This window comes from Cheilinus undulatus, linkage group 12 (assembly GCF_018320785.1).
Source record: "Cheilinus undulatus linkage group 12, ASM1832078v1, whole genome shotgun sequence".
Classification (NCBI taxonomy): Eukaryota; Metazoa; Chordata; class Actinopteri; order Labriformes; family Labridae; genus Cheilinus; species Cheilinus undulatus.
This window is the reverse complement of record NC_054876.1, coordinates 21,940,790-21,965,800: the sequence shown is the minus strand read 5'-3', so window position 1 is coordinate 21,965,800 and position 25,011 is coordinate 21,940,790. Positions and strand designations below refer to the sequence as shown.

Genomic DNA, 25,011 nt, shown 5'->3' with positions numbered 1-25,011 from the left:
AACTAGGGATGTTCCAATACCATTTTTTCCTTCCCAATATGATTCCGATACCAAGGTGTTGGGTATCGACTGACACTGAGAACTGATCCGATCCCAGTCTGAACTTTCTGAAATGACTGTCCAGACTAACATATTAATTTAGACCTATATTTGACTCAAAACGGCTTAACAAATAGAATCATAATGTACAGCATCTCAGTGACCCCAGAGTTGTTTTCCTGTTGATTACTGAGTTTTTGGCTGACCGCTGAGGGCAGCCCTACATATGGCGATGTCTGTATCTGAGTATGTCTGTCTGTCTGTCTGCCGTCTGTCGGTCGGTCAGTAAGTAACTGAGTGAGTGACGCTTTTGTGTAAGCCATATACTACAGAGTTGCGTTTGCTTGAACTGAATGCTGTCACTAATGGCTGCCTCCACTCACTAGGCTCGAGTTAACCTCATTTATGTATGGCTCATCCATACAGAGTTGCTCTATAGGCGGGGTTTACTCGTGCTGAAAGCCCTATAATGGCTGCTTCCACTGCTCTAAATACTCAGATATAGCTTCAGCCTCTGTTTCACCAGAACTGGACCACATTTATGTATGACAAAGAATAAAACAACCCAAAAAGCTTTTCATGTTAATAAAGATGTTTTTACTTCTCTGCTGAGCTGTTTTGGCATGATTATGTGATAGTTGAGGGGGAAAAGGGAACTTGTTGTGTGAATGCTTGTGGACTATCCGAACGTGAGCTCGGCCTTAGCCAGAACAACACATTTCTTCATCACAGCTAGCACTGACAGCAACACCGAAAGCTTTCTGCGAAAGAAAACGGAGATGCCGCTCTTCTGCCCCCCGCTTTGGCATGACAATGTCACAGTTATGGGGGATGGGTTAGCTGTTATATACAGCTAATGAGTTGTGTCCCAGCTAATGACTAGCAGGCCTGTCATTAGCGGGGACTGAGCCGCAGCGGAGCCTTGGTTAAGCCTTTGGTTAACTGGGAAAACCTCACTTAGATTAAAATTCTGCTTTACGAGAAAGTTCTGGTCAGACATTCCCTGCCTAGTCTCCAGCAGTACCGAGCATGCTTAGAGAGATAGACTTGCTTTGACGTCATTGTGCATACATAATTAGCCATATGCTTGCCGTCTGAGGAGATAAATAACTTCAGCACTGCAGGACAGCAGATGTAGTAAGATTAGGCAACTTTTAGTTTATATTTAAGCATTCTCGCAACATATCTTCTAGGTTACACAAAATATAATATGCAAGTATTCAGTATTTACATATCTGGGCATTGGCATGGTTTCTGCCAGACATTTTGACCAGTTATATTCTTATCTGCCCGACTTCCACCCTTTTTTACCGGCCAATGACCGGCAAATGCTGGCTAACAGAAACTCAGATATGCAGTGCTTAACAAATTTATTAGACCACCCTAACCCTAACCAAAGTAAGGTTTATGCCACAGCTGCCCTAAATTAACAGTATTGGTAATTACCAAAATCATTTTTTATGTTTCTGCAATGGTTAATACATCAATATGTAGAAGCTCTTTAACCCAAATGATATTTTTAATGCTAAAATATAACTATTATTGTTATCCAGGAATTTTCAAATTTACTGATTTACAAAAAAACTGAAAAAATGGTAAAGCACATTAATATTTCTTCATTAATATGTCAAATTATAGTTATTTACTTGCATTCCTGAAGAGAAAAAATAGTTTTAGAGGTTGTATGTTATGCTTAATTAATTTCTGACTTATCAGAGGAGCCCAGTGAGCAAGCTCAAATTTAGGTGAATTCAGTTTGAAATCCCTCATTCCTCTTCAAAATGGTAAAACGTGGAGAGCTCACTAAAAATGAAAGAGTCCGCATTAAAGCACTTCATGATGCTGGATGGTCTTTGAGACAAATATGACAGGTGGTCTAATATATTTGTTAAGCACTGTATATATGTATAACATTTCCCTATATAATAAAAACTGGTAACTAATGAGTTTGCTTATCAATGACTCTCTAAACTGAAACAGTCCCACACCACACTTCGCTTTGAGATGATGCATTGTGCTGCTCATGTACTTCTTCTGTTTGCCCTCTCCCTCTCTCCTTAAGTTAAATTGCCCCCTGATGGGTAGGATGTCTCATTGCTTTTGTTAAAACCAACTCACAATGTCATGAAGGTAGATATTGTTGTGCAGTGCAGAGTAAGACATGTTTAGTCTCCTTATTAAATGCCAACATCAGATCGACTAAATTCCCCGCGGTCGACCAAATTCTTAACGACCAATTAATCGATCATCAATTAATTGTTCCCATCCCTAGTTCATACAGTGGCAGCAAAGAAGAATTGATTTCCGGTTTATAGCACTAACAGTTAGCTTGGCTAAACGAAGCAAAATACAAAGTTAATCCAAACAGTGTCGGATCATGGCATAAACTCATGTTCTCGCCAATATCGATACCTGCTTTTTAAGCAGTATCTGACGTATTTCCAATACTGGTATCAAGATCAGAACAACCCTAGTTCAAACATGCCTAAAGTTCTGTACAGTCCTGTACATGAAAATATTTTACATTATTTTGCCATATTGTCTATGATGTAAGCCATTCTGTTGAAACGTGAAAATATCAAACAAGATCAAATCAGTGGATGTCACTGAAGAAGATACCAGTGATACATCAATCACTGAGTACTGAATACACTATTAATACTGAACAAGCAGCAGCCAGTACTACAAACCTTGTCAATGCATCTTGACATTCTTCCAGTCTTTCCTCCTTTTTTTTCATCCATTGCTGAACCTTTGTACACTACAGGGTCTCAGGGGGTTGGAGTGGTGCCTTTCTGTTCTCCTATCTGAGAAAAATTATTATTTGAAATGACTTTTATTAAGTTTGGTTGTCTGAAATGATGCTTTACTTTCTGAAAAGATTAAACTATCAGGGGTCAAGAAGGCAGCATCTAAGAGAAAAATCTTTAAATACTGATCAACGGAGGAATGATGACGATGGCCATGGAAAACTAATTGATGTGAATAATGCACGCATCACAAAAGAAGTGCTAAAAGAAGAGCTCTTTTCCTGGTTAGAAAATGATGATAAGGATTTAAAGACTTTTTAAAGGCTTTTGTTCCCCAGGCGGAAAGGTCTTACCCTCTTAAATCAACAAACACAGACATAGACACACAAACCTTGGGATCATGGAGGAAAACAGACACACACACTGGGCACAGAAGCAAACACAATAAATGCACTGATCTACAAATCTTCTCCCAGGACAGAGAAAACACACAAACCTCACATGCACACACACGCACAGATGCAGCATTGCCTCAGAGAGATGGCTTGTTATGAAGCAATTTATATGCAAGGATTCTTTATCAAACTGACTGACCTCTGGCTCCTCAAGGAGCTCTGAGCACTGGCCAGTTTGTGCGTTTATGCATTTGTGCGTTTGTGAGTGTGCTGATTGGCAAACAGCTCTGCTTTTTCAGATTGTATTTGTTGATGCTTGTGTAATTCAAATGTTCCCATGTTTGCTAGAATAGTGTCTGCAGGAAAGCTCCGTTATCTGCAGGACTAATGCTCTTTTCAAACAGTTTCTATTCACCTTAAACAAAGACACACAAATATATCTCTGCTGGTGTGCTTATGTGTTTCCAGATGTTCCAGCAGTCACTTAATGTCTTGACAGCCAGACTGCCTACTCATCCCCAGAGAGCAGTGTGTGCGCGCTGCCTGCTGGGTCTGTGCAGCTACACTCTCTTAATAATGGATCACCATCATGGCAGCAGTTGTAGTGAGCTGACCTTAAGTGCTGCAAAGTGCTGAAAAAACACACGAACCACAACACTGTTTCTGCTGAAGTAAGTGCACAGTCATCCACAGGGCAGGCTGTGGGAGGCAGGCAGGCAGACAGACAGACAGACAGGCAGGCAGGCAGGCAGGCAGGCAGGCAGGCAGGCAGACAGACAGACAGACAGACAGACAAGCAGAGGGCTGACATACTTGCAGACAGACAAACAGATGGCAGGCAAATGGGCAGCCGGGCAGAGAGGCAAAGAGTCAAGCAGTCAGACAGACAGAAAGACAGATGGCAAGCTTACAGGCAGACAGACGGATGGACAGGGTTACAAATGGGATGTGGCCAGAGACAGCTTGGGAAGCTTGAAGACAGACAGAGCGACAGCCCAGCAAACATCATGTTTTTTTTTTAATCCTTCGGATGAGACAAGATTGTCAACTTCAGTATTTTTGACAAGTTTGTATGGTTGAACTTAACACCTGTTCTTGGTTAGTTCTGCACTGGTTGAGCTGAACTACTGTAAGACTAGAGCAAAATAATTAATGTTCCAGCTGATCAGTAAACAGTTATTTTATGCATACATTTTTTCAAGCAAAATCATGTAACTGTTTTTTTTTGTTTCCAGCCTTTAAGACATAAGCCTTTTCTGCCTTTCTGTAACCTGACACACTACTTACACTGATTAATTTTGGTCTGCTTGTAGATGTCAGCATATGATTACAGACCTGAGGTAGATGGATAGATACTAACTGCAACAATGTAACAAGTCCATGACTGAAGAAAACAAACCTTAGGTGTGAAAATGCTATAGGCTAAAGGCTCAGTTGTGCTTCCCGCATGAACACAAACTGATGTGAAAACGTGACACCAAAATGTTGGGTGTGTTTATATCTGGCACGGACTGACAGTCTCCCAAAAGTTAGGGGCAGTGTCTTCAAAAAATCACATTTGTAGCATGTTCTAATAGAAATTATGAGGGAAGAATAGTTGCTTACAATATGGAGAACGACGAAGAAGAGCTGCTGCTACTCTTGTTGCTAAAACAGAAAAGAAAGAGGAGATGACCCGCATCCCACTCAATCATGAGAGGTGGAGAAGGGAGAGTACAATATACTTTTGCAGCCAATGTGAGGAATAGATGAGCACCATTCTTTATCTTTTCCTACTGTGTGTGACATTTCAAGCCAGGAATTTTAAATCATCTGGCTGTGTTCATGATCCTACATCATACAAGTGTTTTTTTTTTCTGACCTCCGTAACGAAAAGTTCTTCAAAATCATCCATCTTGATGGCTGGCACATCCACGGCCGTGGAGATGTGTGTGTCCAGGCAAACATTTGCTGCATGGGACCCGCTCCAAGATGCGTGTCTGGAGATTTTACGTCACATTTGGCACACATACACTCGCAACTCAGCGGATGTGTCAAGCATAAAACAGGCCTACGGGTGCTTTCACACCAAGGACACGGCCCTGGATCCAGGTACACTTGAGCCCAAAGCCTGGTTCATTCTGGTCAGTGTGAATGCAAATGAACCGAGCCCGGGCACCTATTTCAAGCCAACTCTTTGACAGTCGTGGTGGAAAGTGACATCTCATACTGTGTGACTGAATTACTTACGCTGCAGTAGAACTGTTGTCTGGTCATGGTTGGTTATAACTCGGGATGCACGATATTGGATTTTTGTCCATATCCAATATGCCGATATTTTAAAACTCATTTTGGCTGATAGCGATACCAGTGTTTAATTACATTTTTTCCACTGTGAAAAACACCAAGTCCATCCTGTACTAAAAATATTAAAAAAAAAAATATTGGTAGTAGTCTATTTTTTTAGAAACAGACAGAACATTTGATTTTTATCAGAAATAAATGATGTATTGTTTTTTTTTAAACACAGCCATGCACTAATGAAAAACTTACAGTAATGTTTTTGGGTTACATGTGCATTACATGCTACATGTATTTTTAAAAGTACAGCTAAAGTCATCTGCATCTTTGAGGGTTCTCTACGTGACTGGAAACAAAGTTTTGCAGTTCAGGTAAGGCTATAAGCACCTGCTAGGTATAACATAGCAGGGCTTTAAATGCATCATTAGCCCGTGGAAGCCTGTATATTCTACCACACTGAAAGGCTGATTATCAACAGCTATAAATTCAATGATTTTCCTGTTCAGCTCCTTACCTTTGGGTGGTCGCTGCTGTGTTTTATAGCTTTGTTGGATGACTTAATTAGAGGCTGTTGACGAGTTTTCCCTGGCACAAAGTTTTGTCATTCTTTATCTTTAGAAAGTCCTTGTAGTCATCAGGGTGACAGCTTTTTAAATGCAAAATAAAGGCATGTTGTTGAGCGCCTCCTCGCCTCATGTACTTTACAAGCGATGCAAACAGCTACTTTGCTGTCTTATTCCCACAACTCAAACTTCTTTCACGTAGCCGACATGTTGAGTTTGTTGTTGGTGCACATCCGGCGTCATCTCGTGCGCTTAATTATGATGTCACATTATCGGCCGTACATATCTGGTTAAGTTTTATTATCGGCTGATAACCGATATCCTGTCGATAATATCATGCATCCCTAGTTGTAACCCCTGCACACAGCAGAACAAACGATGCGCGACCTGACTGAAAGTTGGCAAGACCTTCAAGTAAGTCGTGCAACTCAAAATTAATGGCTGAATCAGTTAAAACTGCACAGTGTATGCCTGGCTTAAGGTACATTAACTACCTAGCTTAGAAGCGAATGTAGCTACGTAGCTTCATTGTCTTTATAGCTACATAGCTACATGAACCAAGTATGTGCATGCTGCCACGGCGCCACCTGTCAATATAAGTATGTTCCATATCTGTACTGATTTTAAATATACTGTGAGGCATGGTCACACCTCTACCCAGATACACTGCAGTTAACAGCCTGAAAAGTTGAACTGAAAAACACAAATTTGAAAACCAATCCAAAAGGGGAATCACTGCCAACTGAGCTCATTACTCCCACTGATACTGGGAATCTCTGTTAACATCAGTGACTTTTCAGCAGGACCAATTTTTGTTCAAAGAAAACATCACATGAACTGACAAAACTTAACAAGAAGATGACAGCAGAGGCAAACACATCTTAAACAATAAAAAGATGTTGATGTTGCAGTCACACTGTGTGATTGGCAGCCCTGATCTGACTGAAGTGACACACTTTTAAAAACATGTATTCTTGCCTGAGGTAGACCGCCTGCTGCTGTCAAAATGCTTTAAACTGTACTCCTCTGTTTTTTATGACACTTTATGTGGCAGTTTAATGTGCAGTGGAATCAGACTTCATCTTTACACTGATGAAGTCACAACTGCTGCATAAATAAAGCTTTAATGAGTTATGAACTCTTCAAACTCCTCTGTCTGCAGATCAATAGTGATGTGAACACAATATCAACACAATATTTGTACCAGCTTATCTTTTGTTTGGATCAACATTTCAGTTAGTATTGTATGTGTGGAATTTTGTTTTTTCGTTAGTGAGTATAGTCTAGGGCTGCAGTAATAGATTCTTTTTGTAATCGAGTACTCTAATAAGAAATATTGCATTTTTTTAATCAGTCACTTACTTTTTCAAGAGAAGTAGTACTAGACAAATGAGAAAAGAAACTGGGTCCCTTAAATGAACTACTTCATTATTAAAAATTGGTATTAACAGGTTCTCCAAAGAAAATATATTTTACAAAGTGCAATTAAGTTCTGATGACAGTTTACATTTCTTAAAGTTACAACGAAAGGAAGTTAGATAATAACATTAGATAATGCCATATTTGGGATTCTAGGGATCCTCTCCCAGGAAATTTTTGGTGCTAATACTTTATTTCTTCTATTGTAGTTTATTTTTACTTTCCAATTTGTCATTGAAGTAAAGGGACACTAATCATTTTAACATCCTGTACTTTATGCATAATTGTAATATTTCACATTATAGCAAGAATAAAGCTCCATCATTCACACAGTGGTCTGATGATGTCTGAAAGGTTAACCTTTGGATTACAGGTATATGGTCTTTTTTTCAAAGGTTATTCGCTTGTAATTTTTGCACATTTTTTGTTTGTGAGTTCATCCACCATAATAATATAACCTTTTAAGACCATACACTGACATGGAGAACACATTTTAACGGATAAAGCTGCTTGTATGACCTGTTGAATCCTGACTGTATGATGATGAACTTTGACCTATTTAGTCTCAGTCACTGTCTGTGGCAATAGGTGTTTCTATTTAATCGTCAATTCATTATCAATATAAGTCTTTCAAATTGTTCTGGACACTGAAACTTTTTAAAAAAAATATGCTGCAGTCAAGATGTAAGTGCGCTGAATTTTAAATAATTTATGATTAAATGGATGACGTGTGCACGCAGAAGAGAGAGAGAGAGAGAGGGAAAGCACCAAAGCAGGACTGTAACGGGACGCCTGACGGTGTTCTGTGAAACCGATGTCTAGGCTACAGCATGGACATGTATGAATACAGGACTGATCTAAGCAAAGCCTCAAGGTAGATAATTTGCTTTGAGGATTTTTTAATTTGAATCACCCGAATAATTCGAGGAATCGTTTCAGCCCTAATATAGTCCTAAGAATCTTTGAAATGCAAAGTGCAGGTGTTCACAACCAACACATATGCTGCATGGAGGAACAATCCGCTTATCACAAAACTTTTAGAGCTCCCATGAAATTTTCACAAAGGATTATTGTCTTTTTTAACCTTGCAAAGCAGATGGATATGCCTGTTTCCTTGCTTTTCACTGGCGAATCCATCTTGCAAAGCTCCCATCTGAACCGTTTGGGCCCGTTAGAAAGTGACAGGACCAATCAGCTATGAGGGGCAGTACTTTCAGGCGCAGCAGAGTCGTGATGTAAACAAGCATCAGCAAGAGCTGGTGCAGTTATGGAGGAAGAGATTAGCGTGGTTGTTGCTAAAGCGCCAGTTTTATCAGAACTTGACAACATTTCTTCGTTAAAAGAAGAACAAAGGACAGCAGTGAGTTGTTTTGTTTTCAAAAACGACAAAAGTTGAGTACTGACATGTCTATAGTCGCCATGCTTCGCGTTATTCCTCAGTAGCTACGCACGCGCAGCTTGCTAGCAGCTACGTCACGTGCTTTGAGGCTCTGATTGGCCTGTAGAGATGTGACAGACAGAATGTTCACCCAGTCATACTCCAAGGATTTTTCAAAGCTTCTTCCTTTTCTCAAACGTTTCCTATTGAAGCTTTCCCACACATCCATCTGGTGTGTCAGGTTATGTCTTTTTGTAACATACAGCTTACAGACTCAGTGTGCACTTCATGGACTCTGCAATGGATGTAGCTGTTTGCTAGAATCACAGCACTGAGTCTGCATGCTGTCAATAAGGGGAGTGGGCTAAAGGCACATTAATATGCTGGAAGTAGGCTGCAGACAACCTGACATGCCAGGTAGACTGTTTCGTATCCATTGCGTGGGATATGCATCACATCCATCTGAGTAGTCACCTATAATCTTTGTTTGGGAAGGGCAGAACATTTGATAAAAACCACAGAGGGGGATTTGGTTGAACTTTCTGTCTAATTCATTATGGGCAATCAGAGTGACCAAACATATGACTTATAGGTTGTTTCCACTGAGCGGTCCAGTTCAGTTTGCAATGGCACAGTACACTTTTATTTGCATTTTCATTATCAAAAGTTGGAAATGGTCCCAATAACTGACCCGTAAGGGTGCCAGGCTTACCCATCCATCCCAAAAAGGTGGCGCTAGACACACAGTAACCATTGGTTAGCTAATCACTTGAGCTAACTGAATTATATTCTGTGAGTGCATACTATTCCTACAGTTTTCTATCAAGCAGACAGTCTAAGGTAGCCTTTTGGATTTTAGTTTAATTTGATTCGTAATGCCGATGTGTTTTAAGTTTATGAATTCATTAGCATGCAACCAAAGTGCTCCGCTGGCCTAACTGTAATGATATGAGCTATTCGAGCTTTTTGCACCAAGCTGTAACATGTCTGTTAAGTCTGCCAAAATACTCATTTTTTATATGGGTGTTAATGGGACTTCTGGGGGTTTTAGAACCATCCTCAAGTGGACACGAAAGGTACTGCATTTTTTTTTTGCTCTTTTGCGTTTAGCCTCATTTTCCACACTAGAGGTGCCTAAAATGCTGCTCATTTTTGGAGAAATTGCCAAGAGACATATTTAAAGCAACTTTAAAGTCTGTGAACGGGTGAATTTAAAGTCTGAGTGATATTTTATGGGACAGCTTTCCTCAGCTTACTTGTATAGTTCTCACCTGCAAAAAGAGCAAAACTGAAAAAAAAAACCCTCTGGGGTGTGAATGAGCTGTTATGAGCATGCTGGGAGTGTGAGCCCACCTTGAAACAGCCGTCTATCAAGTGTGCACTATAAGTCTTTTAGACCTACTCCTGCCAGACTCTCCTCCAACATCCAAGCTGTGTTTCTGTACTGAAGCTCATCCTGTTTCACTAACACAAGTTTGTGTTACAGATCCTGTGCTCTGGTTAAATAGCTGACTCAGGCTTTTTGCTCCCACCTGCAGTTTGGAGTCCACATCCGTCTGTTTTCTCAGGCCTGGTCTGTTTCACATTTCACAGAGCGGTTCCCTTTAAGCGCTCAGTCAGACTCAGCGCTCCCGGCAGTGTCATAGTCAGCCAATTAATTAGCTCCCCAGGCGACTTGACTTTCCCAGCGTGCTTTGTCAACCTTCTTGCTGTTTGTCTTATTGAAAGTGTTTTGGCCTGACACTAAACTATGCACAGAATATGTGACTGACACCAGCTGAGAGAATTTAAATGGAAGCTGATGGTGGTTGACTTTGTCTGAGTAAGGGTTAAATATTAGGTTTCACTCATAGATATTATGTTTAATGCTATTTTTTTACTTTGGGTTTTTAGATCTAAAGTCGAAAGTATTGATGTTTTGGATGCAGTTTTTAATGTTTTACATGTGTATTATCAGACTTAAATGATGATGTCATTTCTAATCTGAATAACATGTTAATGGCTGACACATTTGAATATGTAGACAAAAATAGATGAAGTGTATTCAGTCTGTCATGCAGGTTTTAGGGCTAAGCCCATATCTTTATCTCAGCTTCATGTGTGTTTTATCTATGCGGTATTTGCAAAGTTTTGAATGGTTGAGAAATATTAATTAGGATGTTAAAAAAGGCCAGCAACTGGTCAGTGAGTTTCCTAGTGTACTCAGCTGTTGCTGTGTTGATGGGAAAAGCTGTGTTAAACTGGAAATGCTCCATCAAGACTTTGAAGTATTATGCTTTTCATTCTTATTAACCTAGTTATAGCTCTAAACTGTAATTAAATGTCGGTATCGGCAAAAATCTAATTGTGTACATCCCTACTAAGTAGTAAACTGAATTATTTATCCCTCTTTCTAGTCCGTACGAGTCCTGCCAGTTTATATACAAGTGCAGTGAATGTACAGCCTACACACATGGACAGCATGCCTTGGTTCCCTTTGGTTTAGCAGGACGAAGCCACCTTACCTTGAGATGGGTGCTGACATAGTGCAAGTTTGTAGCCAAAGTTTGTGCATTACAGATCAGCTGGAAGAGTCATTGTATTGCTGTCACATGACTCGACAAAATGCACATTTCACTTACCTATAAAGTTCCTGTAGATCAGGGCTGTCCACTTTTGGGCCCGCGGGCCAACTTTGGCCCATGAGCAATTATTTTTGGCCCGCTGCCCATGTTGGAATTTTAGATTAAAAAAAATATTTTTTTTCCACTGCCGGCAGTCTAAATATTTCTTTCATTATTTATTTATTGTTGCACTTCCTCTCCTGACCACAAATCAACACTGTGTTATATTGGGGTAGGGTGGTGCTGTTGAGCTCCCATCAGCTCAGATCTGAAAGCCCATGACCAGAGAGTGAGTCAGCGAGAAGATGCTGGGGTCAAGCTGGGCTCATGGCAGAGATGGAGCACGTGAGGCAGTGGCACACTGATAAGAGAAAGTTTAAAAATAGTCAGGAACATGAGTACTTTTTTACTAAAATTGATTTCAAGGCAGTATGCCTAATTAGTTTTTGTGCCATATAGATGTTCAGTAATTTCATGCTGTGAAACACAATAAAGAATAGTGTTATTCATTTTCAAAATTACTTTGTAGAAGTTTTTATTTTGCACGATTATGCTATAGGCATGTTTAATTTCATGCACTGCAACATGAATGTTTAGTTTTGGCCCACGACCCTCCACCCCGATTCATTTTTGGCCCTTCACTGAAAAGAATTTGGGCACCCCTACTGTAGATCATTACTTCCCGCCACCAGTGTCATGGTTCTGTAAGTTCAGTGACTTTAGTTGGAGCCTCAGTCAGAACTGTCAATTGTGGCATATTTTGCCATGATATAGCATCAGAAATTATTCAATCATCAAGCCAAGTAGACTTAATTTGTATAGCATATTTATATTAAGTAATGTAACACAAAGTGCTTTACATACATAGAAAAGAATTTATGACCCACCAACCTTAAATCCATGCACAAGATTTGAAAAAGGCCATAAATTAAGGACTTGATGAAAAAAGGCTCTGACGAACTTAGGAAATGCTATGTTGAATTAATAATGGGAAAACAGGAAGTCAGGTTGAAATGCTAAAATGAAATAAAACAGAATTTGATAGGGGATAATTAGGATGCAGATGGCTCAGTGGTTAGGTTGTGCCTCATGTACACTGGTGGTCCAGGTTCATATCCAGCCTGTGGCTCCTGTCCTGCACGACTCTACCCCACTCTCTCATCCCTGTTTCAGACTATATCTACTGTCCTCCTCTGTAAAGAAAGGCAACACCTGCGTGTTTTCACAGTGCTCAAATGGACTCTGCTAAGGTTCTTCTCTAGATATTCCGGTGATTTATTCTGGATCAAAGAGCTTGTTTTGTTACACTGGACTTTATATTATCCCTGGCCCTTATTGACTTTTCAACCTTCAGTGGATGATTACTTTGAATCAATTACTGTAAATCCTGCTGGTTCAGTTATTAGCCATGCAGCTTGCCATTTCCTCTGTTTTGCTTGTACATGTGAGTGTGTTGGTGTATGTGCTTGTGAGTATTGTCTGGCTGCCGTTCATTAGCCCCTGGCTGATGTGAAGTATGCATGAAAAGGAGGCCATATTCAGCCACACAGCTCTTTAATGTAATGGAGTTTGGCCACAGGGCAGCAGATAGCATGCCAACAGTTTAAGTGTGTGTGTTTGTTAACATGTGTTAGTCAATGTATGCATGTGCGAATTGTGCGTTTCTGCATGCATGATTCTCCTAGTTTAATACCTCGCCACCATAATGACATTAGGCAGGACGTGGGGTCCCTGTGGAGGTGTCTGTCTGACTGCATGTTCACACACACATCATATTAAGACACATTGTTTACATGTAGCACAGTTTCCATCTATTAAATCTGCATTTTAACCAGGAGAAAATCATATTTAGACCATTAAGCCATTATTTAGATTAATGAGCTCATTAGCAAAACTAGGTCTGTTAAATAATTAGAACAGTGTAGGCAGCTTAAAGGTGAAGGTAGTTCATGTTCTCAGTGTGTTCTGCATTAGTCTGCTATTTTTAATATGTATCATTGATAGAGTGGATTTGTGTATTAAAATTGTAATTTTGTTTGTGTGGATATGAGGAGTGTTTGGGTTTGTGTCTAAACACTTCCTGCAGTCTTTCTCTGATAGTTTGTCTTTCTTGGCATCATATAGACTCACTGTCTGGAGATCTCTCCCTTGTAACACTCATATGTCTGTCCTCCATCTTTTGGGATATCACTCTATTTCCTTTGATGTACGATCCTTGTCTCCACAAGTCAACACTGATCTCAGCGTCTATTCCCCTCTCTCTGCTCCATCCAAACTTTATTTTTGATTTTGTTCTGTAGCCAGAAGACATTCTTTTTGTTCTGTCAGAAATGTTCAGCCAAACAAAAACCACATTATTTCACAATATGGTTGTATTTCTATTTGATAGTGCTCTGTAACTCATACAACATGGTTTCATCGAGTGTGACAGCTGCTTGCCTCCAGCTATTGTTGTTCTTCAGCTCTGACACAGTGCAGGTTGAGACGGTGCTGTGGCATTGTGGTATCTAAGTGCAACAAAAGGGAGGGAGTTTAAAACTCACAAGCTTCAATGTCATAAAGTTTACACTTCACACGCCCTTAGGGATGCTGTAAATTATATGTCATAAACAGACTTTTTCCAGTCAACTATACATTTACCATCATGAAAATGTTACAGAAGTAGCATAACTCTCATAGAAAAGGCACCCACAAAGACATTTAAATATCATAATATCAGAATGCTTTCGTGCAGGGGTGTCAAACCCCAGGCCCAGGGGCCAAATCCAACCCATGGTACAGTTATACCCAATTATAGTAGATATAGATATTATAACTGGCCCACTGAGGTCTGCAGATTTCCTCCAGTATAAAAAAGCAAACTTAACCTTGGTGATTTAAAATATCCTTAAATCAAAAAAACTGAAAAGTGAAAAAGTTGAATTATTAGCTAAATGATTAGAAAAAAGCCAAGAATGTGGAAAAAAATTAATTTATTTTTATTTCCCGTTTTCAGTTTTTCACAGTCACAACTTAAAATTTTCATCAGACTTTTTATTTCATATTTTAACCTTTACAATTCATTATTTTGATTTTTTAAATCTCATATTTTGACCTTTTTAACTCCAAACTTTGACTTTAATCCCAAATTTGGACATTTTAGACTCACAATTGAAAATTTTATCACACATTTTGTACTTTCAAACTTAATACTTCAAAATTAATTTAATTTTGTGTTTTTTGCCTTTTAAACAGAAAAATGTTACTTTTATGTTAGAATTTGAACCTTTGAACGTATCATTTTGACCTTTTTTAATCTCAAAATCATTTATCATCAGTGCTGTTTTTTTAAAGTCCAGAATTCATTGCTGGTGAAAATAAGGTTGAAAAACGGCAACAGGGCATCTTCTTGTTGAGAGCCATCTGGTCCAGGACGTCAACTCCCACCTATGACAATGGGCATTAGTAGGCAATGCGTGTGTTAGAAATAATAATAATAAGACAAATAGTAGTAATAGAAATAGTCTAAGCTGCTGCTACACCTTTCCTTGCTAAGTACCCTCCTGGTAAAGTAATAGCGTCAGAAGAAACTATGATCAAGCAGCATGGCAGCATTTTAAAAATAAAATAAAATCTTAAACCATAGCAAACAAGAAATCACCTTTGCGCTGTAGAGAAATTTATCAATTACAATCTCTACAATTAAAACATGATAAATTATTTGTAAACCTCCATCATACCTTGGTGGCGTTGTAGAAGCTGACGGTCTCTGGCTTTCCTTTCCTGTCACCCCCAGTGGTTACAGATGGGTGCATGGTGCTGAGGAGAGCCATGTTCTTCCTGGGCTTGTCCTGGTACAACGTGAGGGTGGCACGGTCGTGTTTCAGTACCTTCATCATGAACAGCTCCTCTCGCTGCTGCTGCACCGCAGGTGGAAGCTCATGCCTGCTCCTGTTGCACCTTCCAACCAGGCTGGTTTGTTTTTGTTGGAGGGTTTTTGCCAAATTGAGCGATGTGAAGAAATTATCTGTGGTGACAAATTTGCCCTTTCCCACATAGGGCTCCAGCGGCCTCATCACCACGCTCTCTCCCAGGCGTTGGTGTGCTGGCTATGCTTCGTCTTTTCCCAGATAAGGGAACCAATTCAAAAGATATTTAGTGTCCACATCTGCCCCCAAACACAATTTGACAGCGAATTTGTTGGGTTTGTTGGCCATGTACTGAGTAATGTGGCACCATGCTTTGGTGGGAAACAGCTGCTTGTCCACCATGATGTAGGCTCCGGGTTTATACGTAGCTGGCAATGCAATTATCTATAAAGCCACTCCACACATCAGACAGAAGGGCAAATTTTTGCAAATTTGCACAGACGCGCACGCCTGTCACTCTTCTTGCAGAAGTACAGATAGCGCATGATCTCCCTGAAGCAGCTCCTTGGCGTTGTGGTCCGGAAGAATGACAAGCCCCATTCCTCAGACCACAGACTCTCCATCTCTAGATTTTTGCTGTACGCCCCCCTAATGTACAGCAGGCCTTCAACCATGGAGAGATCCCACCTTTCCTCAACACGACAGGCTTCTGCAACAGTGCTGTCCCTTATATGTTGCAGCATCCTCCTGTCCACCAAACACAAGAATGCACTCACGGCGTCCTCGATGTTGCGCTTCGCGTGAGCCGTGGGTCCCGCAGAATCAGTAAGCACATTTTGGGACTGCGCTCTCCCCGGTTGTGCACGAGGCTGGATGAACTCCCACACGGTCCCATCTGTTGCCTGCTTACACTGCCTCAGGACTGCAAAATAATAGTACAGATACGTGATAAGAGGCTGCACAATTTTCAAAGTTTCATTTAAGAAAGAGGAAAAGGATGCAAGCATTTATTGATAACAAATCATAGGTCTATAATTGGTAGATCACAATTAGCTTTTTACTTGATTATTTTTGTTATCAAAAAAATATATGTCAACAAAAAATATGAGTTTTTGACAGAGTTTAGCCATAAATATAGACTGCCTTTATTTGTGGATGTCCAGTGGAGTGGCTGCTGTCATGTCAACAGGTGTTTCTGTTGATATTTTGCTATAAGGTTGTTTTCATATTTTATGTAAAATAAACATGTGTATACTGCCTTTCATAGACTATTGTCCCACCTGAAGATGAAGCCTGAGCGCTGTCAGAGTCCGTTGCAACATCACATTGTTCTGTTGGGATAAGTTGTTGTTTTTATTTCTCGTTAGTGAGGACGAATATAAATACTTTTACTGTTTGCAGCCTATGCTAGGCATCAAGAAGTAGGTTAAGTTTAAGACCATCTCACAGTTTGTCAAACTGCTGTGCTGCACTATAGCCAATAACTTCTGCCACCATCAACCGTGGTAATTTATCTAAAAACAAATAAAAATGAAACTAGAAAAGCACTCGGAGAGTGCAGACCTCCGCCATTAGCCCTATCTCCAAATAGTACAGAATCCTTCAAAAAATTCCTGGATCCCGATGGTGATCCGAATCACTCCCAAAATCTAATCAGTTCTTCCTTATGCCATTTCTAACATTTCCTGAAAATTTCATCAAGATCCATCCATAACGTTTTGAGTTATGTTGCTAACAAACAAACAAACAAACAAACAAACAAACTGAGAAATCCTGCCGATCAGATAACCTCCTTGGCGGAGGTAATAAATTATTCAGCATTCCTACCTTAGGTTGATAAAGCCGTAGACTGGGCAGCTGGCTAAAAAGGTTTGATTTTTTTTGGCTGTGGTAGTTCAGGCTTGGAGTCCGAACTCTCGTCCTCCGTGCTCCAGTCCAAATCACTGCCACCATCAGACTCCCCCTCACTCATCTCCTGGATTTTGGCCAAAGCCTTTTCCAAAGTAAATCTTTTAGGAATTCCTCTCTTCATGTTTGTTTGGAAATATGTCTCACTATGTGTGTGTGTGTGTGTGTGTGTGTGTCTGTCCATTTTTTTGTCTGTATCTCTGTGTTTGCCTGTTTATTGTCCTTTATCTCTTCCTTCCTGTGCATAAACAATGAATATTTACACATATGTATAGGGAAGAATGACGTAATTGGATGGAACATTATATTGAAGCCAAAAAACGAAACACAGTAGCGGTGGGAAATTCACTTCTGCAAAATGTATCATTATGTCTCATTCCACAGCCGTCTGTGTGACGGCTGCCGCAGTTGGAGGAATAAATGCTCAGAAATCTTTAGTGCTTCATTAGACCACTTTATAAGCTTCAGGAAACATGCAGAACATATATTTAGGAAAACTCATGGCACGACAAGCATGTAAATTTTTATTTTAACAAATTTATTGGCATCCAAAAATCCCAAACCGTCCATCAGACTGCAGTGGCGGTTCTAGTGGTAATGCAGTGGCTCTCAGCTGAAGTGTGCTTGGACCAAAAAGTTGGTTGCAAAGCTGTTTCCAGTGTGTCACAAATGTGTGGGATCAAAATATGGTAAAAAAACAGTGATGATGCAGTGAAAACTGCTTTGTGCCCAGTGGATGCTTTCTTTGTGCTACTATTATTATTATTACTATTATTATATTATCATTATTAATCATAATAAGAATAATAATGTGGATGTTTTGTTCAATAAAATGTATTTTAACATGTCATGATCATAACAACATAATGGATTTTAGTTTTAATGTGAGCCATGCGGAGAAGCACCAGTTTTTTGGGGTTTCGTGGCGTGGTAAATGTTTCAACATTTGTTGTCATATTTTGGCCACAATCTAATCCATAAAAAAGCATTAATCTGTATTTATTTTTTTGTCATTATAATGTATGATTTGATGTATTTAACATTTTTCTCGTCTTTATTTTTGAAATATTTCTTGATTTCATGAGTGTTTAATTTTTATGAATGCCTGTGATGCATGGTGTGAAATCATTGAGTTGTTGTGTTTATTAATCATGATCTTAATATTAGGAATGCAAAATATTATCAGCAGTGTGTCAGTATTTGCCAATAATAGCTTAAAAACTTAACTATCGTATTGGCCAATAATGAAATTGACGCCGATATGTACATCTGATAATGTGACATCATAATTAAGTGCACATGATGATGCCGGACGTGCACCAACAACAAACTTAACATGCCGGCTGTGTGGAAGAAGTTTGAGGTGTTGGAACAAGACAGCAAAGTAGCTGTTTGCATTGCTTGTAAAATACATGTGATGCAAGGGGGAGCACAACAACACACCTTTAACACCTTGGGTTTAATTTTGCATCTAAAAAACCATCACCCTGATGACTACAAGGACTTTGTTAAGATAAAGAATGATAAAGAAGCTAAAAATATAGCAGCGATCACCCAAAGGTAAGGAGCTGAACAGGAAAATCATTGAATTTATCGCTGTTGATAATCAGCCTTTCAGTGTGGTAGAATATACAGGCTTCCGCGAGCTAATGATGCATTTAAAGCCCCGCTATGTTATACCTAGTAGGCGCTTATAGCCTTACCTGAACTGTAAAACTTTGCTTCCAGCCATGTAGAGAAGCTCCTCATTAAAGCTAAACATATAAGCCTCACTACGGATATAAGGACATTAAGTGTTCATTCTGTTAGCATGTTGAGCCTCACTGCCTCAGTAGATATGAGGATTTCACTCTTAAAAAGCCTGTCCTACACTCACAGGAATGCTCACTCAGCAGCCACAATTGCAGACACTTCTGATAACATGTTTCGGATATGGGAATAGAGAAAAAGAATGTGCATGTCATCCTATGTGACAGTGCACTAAACATGGCAAAGGCAATGACGGACTTCTGTGTGCCAAGTCTCCCATGCATGGCACACACTCAACTAGTGTCCTGTCTCCAGTATTGGAGATGTGGGTGTAACTGGGTTGTTACAAAGCTGTTTGCTATGAAATGCCTATCAAACTTAATTGCTTAGTTAGTTTGTGCTGTTTAAAGCAGAATCAGGAGAACTACTTCAGTTGCAGTTTTTATTTTTTTTGTTCATCTTAAGTATCAAAAATTAAAAATCATGTTTAAGCTCTGAACTAAAGCTAGATTTTTTTGCATTTAAGAATCTGTCTTTTTGTTGTTGTTGTTGTTATTTAAAGCACTTTGTCAGGAGTATCTCAGTGAGCTATCCTGCAAACTGGCAGAGTAATAAGGAGAATCAATCTAAATGCGTAAGCTATTTCTTTTTTGCACTGTGGAGCTCAGTGTCAGCAGGTTATTTTGCTGTTTTATTACCCTCAAAGATGCAGATGACTTTGGTTGTACTGTTAAAAATACATGTAGCATGTAATACACATGTAACCCAAAGAAATTACTGTAATTTTTTCATTGATGGCTGTATTTGAAAAAAAAAAAAAAAAAAGTACATCCTTCATTTCAGATAAAAATCAAATTTTTGGTCATTTTCTAAAAAAAAAAAAAAAAAATAGACTACCAGTATTCAAAGAAAATATTTGTAGTGCAGGATGGAATTGGTTTTTTTGACAGTGGAAAAAATGTGATTGAATATCAGTATCGGCCAAAATAAGTTTTAAAGTATCGGCATATGGGAAATCGGCAAAAATCCAATATCGTGCATCCCTACTTAATATCAATCAAGCCAGAATAGAGCAGCCCTGGGTTAGACTCACCCAGCCTACCTGCTCCGTCTTTGCTATATTGACCCCTCTAATATTGTGAAATTAGAAAATCTAAGCCTTTATCAATAGATAAATCATGTTAAAGAAGAATACAGTCAATAAAACACCAATCAACTAAGGACTTAGGGAAACTCAGAGTGTTTTCTTCCTAACTCCTGTCTGTCACTTGTCCACACTTCATTTGAAGCAGCCCTGACTTAGTCTTGTTTCATGGCAGGATTTAGCCCATTAATTATTTTTGCTGGATTAGGTTGTAATAGCCTTAAATACAAAAATACCCAACAAACCCACACATACCCACCACCCACCCCATTGTCTTTGTCATGCTTTACTCTGAGGAGCTGGATGCTGTCTATGTTGATACATTTTGCTTACAGGTGGCCATTATGATTGTTATAATTTTTGTAAAATTCAAATAATTTTGAAATTTGTTGTGATACAATGGCAAAAAAATGGAAGTTCCAGGTACCGATGTTGTTCTTGTTTTTAGTCTAGTCTGTCTAAATTGCACAAAGAACAAGTACAGAGCCAATTAAAAGTATTTAACCCCATGGATGTTTTACCCTTTTGCTGATTTTATAAATCAATCTTTGTCAAAATAATTTCAAAATGGAAAACAGATTTCTACAAAGTTATGTCAATTAAACGCAAATATGTAATGTAAAATAAGTGATCGCATAAATATTCACCCCCTTTAAAGTGGCTGACCTAATTCAACAGAGGTCCAGCCAACTGGTGCTAGTAGTTTCACCATTAGTGAAACGGGGATCACATAAGTTCAGTGAATGTGTCTCAATTGACTGTAGTATAAAGACACCTGTGTCTGGAAGGTCCAGTCACTAGTTAATCAGGATTCCTGGCTACCATTAAATCATGAAGACAAAAGAACACTCCAAACAATTTAGAGAAAATGTTACTGAAAAATGCAATTCAGGGTGTGGACACAAAAACATTTCTAAGGGATTGAACGTCTCAGTAGTGGCAGCATCATGCTGTGGGGACGCTTCTCAGCCCTGGAAGGCTTGTGAAGGTAGAGCGTAAACTGAATGCTGCAAAATATCCTGGAGGACAATCTAATCCAATCTGCAAGAGAACTACAGCTTGGGAGAAGATTTTCCAGCAAGACGGGGAGCTGTGATACATTTCAATGCTGTTGATCGTGAAATAACAGACTACCTTTTGTAAGCCTGTGATATTAGAATATATGAAAGTATTGATCACCTGTAGTTGCCTGTGTTACACAGATAACAGAAGAGCTATAGAAATCTGTTAAGAAAATGTTTGAATTTCAGCTTTCGTGACAATATCAGATCATTCAATTTCTGTAGCATCTGTTCAAACTGTTTGGCTAGAAAGCAGTCAGACTACCACAAACTCTCCTCTCTCTCTCTCTCTCTCTCTTTCTCTAGGTCTCTGGATTCTTCCTCACTTTAGTGCTCAGGCAGTAAGCCCATGCAGCCAGGGAGTCCAGTTCACTGGCCTGATAGAGATGAAGTTGTAGGGCCCTTTCTATTTCTCCCTTTTCTTACTCCCCCCACCCACTCAATGTCTCCAGAGAAAACAAGAAATATCTCAATCTGAGCTGTGAGCTCTGGTTCACTGGACTGATTGATACAGAGATGTCTGCACTGCATGAGAGAAAGAGAGACAGAAAGACGTAAAGTGGACATGGAAACTAAAGAGAAAAGAGAGTGGAAGGAAAAGAAGTAAATCAGGTAGAGTGAAAAGCAAGGAAGGCAGAGTGAAGGATAAAAATGAATGTTGAGTTTCCTTTTTGCAGTCAGAGATGTCAGAACTCCTAAAGGCAATAGTTAAAGGAAGCTTTAAAGACATACAGTGACATTTCCAATTATTGCCAGTCCTTTTACTTAAGGGGGGCAGTAGTTCTCCACTTACAGTCACATTTATAAGTGCTGGAAAGCCATCAGAACAAAAGGTTAAATTGATCATTCTGTCTGCTTAAAACCACTGGTGTAACCCCAATGATAGTTACATATGGCAGAGACTCTGCTTTAGAAATTCCTACGCAAGCAATAAGTCAAAATAGATTACAAAGTAAATCAATTTTCCAATACATTGCACCCATCAGTATAAAAGTCATCTCTAAATTACAATGCCAGTAACAAACTTCAATCCAATACTGATACTAGTTTGTCTAATAAAAACATCTATAGGAACCTATGAAATGAAAGTGCTGCAGGTGTCAGTGGTTTAGTCTTTACTCAGGCACTTGAGCTGGGAACCACATGGCCACCAATCCAAGACCCAGTATAGACAGTATGGAAATTGATCTGGTTGCTGTAGAAGGGCCAGTCCACTTCTCTGTCACTGCCGAGGTTCCCTTGAGCAAGGTACTGAACCCTAAACTGCTCGGGGGCTCTTTTACATGCAGTCATTAGCTGAGTTTCCAAAACAGTTTTTTTGCAATATAAAAGCAATATTTCTTAAATGTCGACTAAGTACATTTGTGCTTTGAATGTGTTTCCACTGAAGGGAGTTTTGGGCATGAGCCGTGCAATTATAAACAAGAAGTAAACAGGCGAGAGGGGCTGAGCTGAGCATCGTTGGTCTGGACATGTTATATTTTTTGTTATTGTTTTAACTGAAGTTACTGTTTTGATAGAGAGCCCCCTGGTAGTGGAATTTACATACTGTGCATTTAAATGCATACTGCATATGCTATATATAGAGACGGGAGCTCAGTATGTCACATCCCCAGCAGTCTAGGCTATAGCTGTATGACTAAAGGCTGGTCCAGGCTTTATAGGTTTACTATAAAGGCAAGTTTTAGGACTATTCTTCTTGAAAAAAAGAGAGAGTGTCTGCCTTCCTGACCCTGACTGGTGAATCATTCCAAAGTAGAGAACGTCTCTGATACTCCTCTTTCTCCCCTACTACTTTTGGGACTTTAGGTACCACAGAGCTGGTCTGTACTCAGGGAGAATAGTGTCCTAAAGGGGTAAACAGGATGGTAAATGACTGTTAACAGTCTTGTTGGAGAGTAGAGGGATTTTAAACTAGAATACAATAAGAGGGAGCCAATGCAGAATAGCCTTTGTAGAAAAAATAGCATCGCCTGTTTTCAGTCTAAGCATAAATCATTTCAGTTTGTTCAGCAACTAAAAACACAGTGACTTGTAATCACTTCACTATTTCACTCTAAAATAAGTCATCATGGTCATTGTTTTCTGTTGTGAAAGTGGCTGGTAGACTAAACAACATTCAGCTGCTTACATTTGTTTGAGTGGCTGGTGATGGTTTCCAGTTCTGGTCAATACAGCCAGAAATGTGGCAGTGTAATGTTCCTCTCTGAAAGGGCATATAATCAAGTTTTGGGCTCATGCTTTTGTCATAACAGCCTTAACCAAAAACAGCAAATGCATAAAACTGGGGCAGATGTTGAACCAAAATTGTAATTATTTTTTCTCTGCTTCTGTATAGAAGGAAAACCAACTTTATGGTAAATCCCCGATGGCTGTACTGATATAACTTGGAAAAAATTTCTGGATTTCCTGATTTAATCAAGCATTGCCTGGTTATCGTTTTCAAAAAAAAAAAAGAAAAAAAAAATTACAACCAAATGTTGACAGCTTGTCAAAAATTAATTTGTATGTCAGTGTGAAAATTTTCTTCTTTTTTCTGAAGAAGTCAAGTTTTTATTCCCAGCAGAAGCATCAACTGTCATTTGATTTTGAAACTTCTTGTGAAGTGACTGGCTTAAAAGTACGTCTGCAGTGCATAAAATGCAGATTTGGTTGTTTTCAAGTTGAAGAAGCTAAGGCTGTGAATGATGAACCTAACTGTAACTACGTTTGCCAATAAAGAAGAAACTCAACCACTGAAATAAGATGGATGGGACAAAATGACAATGTTCATAGATATCTTACAAACATAGAAACCCTGCAAAGGTGCAAGGTTTACTATGGATGACATGACAGTGTGCTGTTCATGCATTAATAGTGTTGATAGATGTAAATTTTCCCTGACTGTGTGGTACTCATCTGCTGTCCTTTACCTGAATTCAGTGCCTTTAAAGTTAATACAATCGGGCTAAAGCTGGAGCAGTTAACTTGGTTAATTAGTTTGTCTAGAAACAGATCCTGTATGAGTACAGCATTTGAAGGTGAAGGAGATATTGAAGTGCAGGTTATGTTCTAGATTTCCTTTGTAAACTTAAGTTATATTAAGGGGGTTTTGCCTTCATTTGGGGAGTGGATGGTGTAGGAAATGTGGGAGAGAGAGTGGGGAATGATGTGGGAGGGAGCCACAGGTTTGATCTGAACCTGGAAGGACCAGCTTCCATGGCGCACTTCTAGGAGCCTCAGGTGTAAGCTCTGCTTCAGTATCCTAGTAGCCTTAGTAAGAAGGTGATTCTTGTTTCTTAAAGCAGTAGTTCCCAACTGGTGGTTTGGGACCCAAAAGTAGGTTGTAGTGTTTCAATGGGTCCTGAATGGATGCCTGCAAAACAAGCCATAGGTAGACATGCATCCAGATAATTTACTGTAGTCTCTTTTACTAAATAACGAAAGTAAATATTTGTTGCTGCTTGGATCCTACCCGAATTTGGGTAGGATCCAAGCAGCCCGAGTCGGTTGGAATGACGTAGCAATATGGCGCCGCACAGCGTGAGAGTCACTTTCTCCTCAACTTTTACTTTTATGTGTTGTCTAATTTAGCATTTGTGTTACTACAGCACAGGCCTTTGCACAGCTTGCTTTGATGCCCATATAAGTTCAATCATGCATGTAGGATTCCCCTCGCTGGTATGTTCAAGTGTTGCTTACAGCATATGGCGTTTCTCTTTCACTCTCTCCCTCAAGTAGCTAATATATTTCCCCAACAATAATTTTTGATCCTCGAAAAACATCAAAACAAACATCAGCTTACTGCGGACGGCCATGTTTTCCGAGCTTATGCAATGAAACGCATTTACCTCGGAAGTTGGAGTTTTAGAAATCTGGATCAGAATTTCACTAG

General features: G+C 39.4%; 1 protein-coding gene across 4 annotated transcripts in view; it reads left to right on the top strand.

Moving 5' to 3' along the window:
* The window catches only part of jade2 (jade family PHD finger 2), a 312,027-nt gene that overhangs the window by 16,949 nt on the left and 270,067 nt on the right, over positions 1-25,011 (top strand). For 2 of the 4 annotated variants that reach the window (XM_041800776.1, XM_041800777.1), the window contains one exon: positions 3,653-3,855. The exons of the other annotated variants lie outside the window; for them this stretch is intronic. The gene's annotated coding sequence lies outside the window, so the exon portion shown is untranslated. The remainder of the gene's footprint in view (positions 1-3,652; positions 3,856-25,011) is intronic. 4 annotated transcript variants of the gene reach the window in all.